The 848-nt window shown below is 23.6% G+C and overlaps 1 protein-coding gene across 1 annotated transcript in view; it reads right to left on the reverse strand.

Moving 5' to 3' along the window:
- Positions 1–848, reverse strand: part of LOC108688944 — a 39,545-nt gene that overhangs the window by 1,177 nt on the left and 37,520 nt on the right.

Raw genomic sequence — 848 nt, forward strand, 5'->3', positions numbered from 1 at the left:
ATATATATATAATATATATATTATTCAAATGTTATTATTATATTCTATTTTAGGCGACAATAAATAGTCATTGTTAAGAAATGGCGATAAAACTGAAAGACTTGCATAGACTTGTTATGAAATTCCTTTAAGTTGAAATAATCTAAATCTACTTTGTTTCGTAAAACCGATAGTATAGTTTTTCATCCATGAATATATTTGCATCATATTTATAATTTTACATGTAAAATTATATTATCAGATATTATTTTATCAATCAAATCCTTTCAGATATTAAGTACTTACCGTTGTTTTCATCATGCATTTTATGAATATAATGAAAATTTGATATTCATTAAATATGAACCATCGATGTTAATTCCGTTCTTCGTGCAGATAATATTTAATTCATACCTGATATAATCTGTTATGTGTATTGTATGAAAATCTTTTTCCGCGTTTTTGCAATTGTTTCCTTCTACGACATTGTCATATAATTTTATGAGTTTAATAATAAAACTTGATAAATTACATTAAATGATCAATGTAACTATATCTGCAGTCAATCCGAAAATATAAAAGATTCATATGGTTGTTCATAATTTATCAAAGTAGATTTAATATATTTGTTTTGCGATAAGAATCTTTTAAAGTTTACGTATTTTGACAAATTCTGCGAAAATTCATTCGGACATGTATTTTTTGTGATCATGATAAATATCGCATATTGGTGCAATATGTGGTACTTACTAAGAATTAAATACTATATTTGAAAAATTTCATAATAATTTAAATTCTTATTATTTGCCCGAATCATGCGGAGAAAATGGATTAACACTCTTTCCATATATTATATATATATATATATA

This window comes from Atta colombica, unplaced genomic scaffold, assembly GCF_001594045.1.
Source record: "Atta colombica isolate Treedump-2 unplaced genomic scaffold, Acol1.0 scaffold250, whole genome shotgun sequence".
NCBI lineage: Eukaryota > Metazoa > Arthropoda > Insecta > Hymenoptera > Formicidae > Atta > Atta colombica.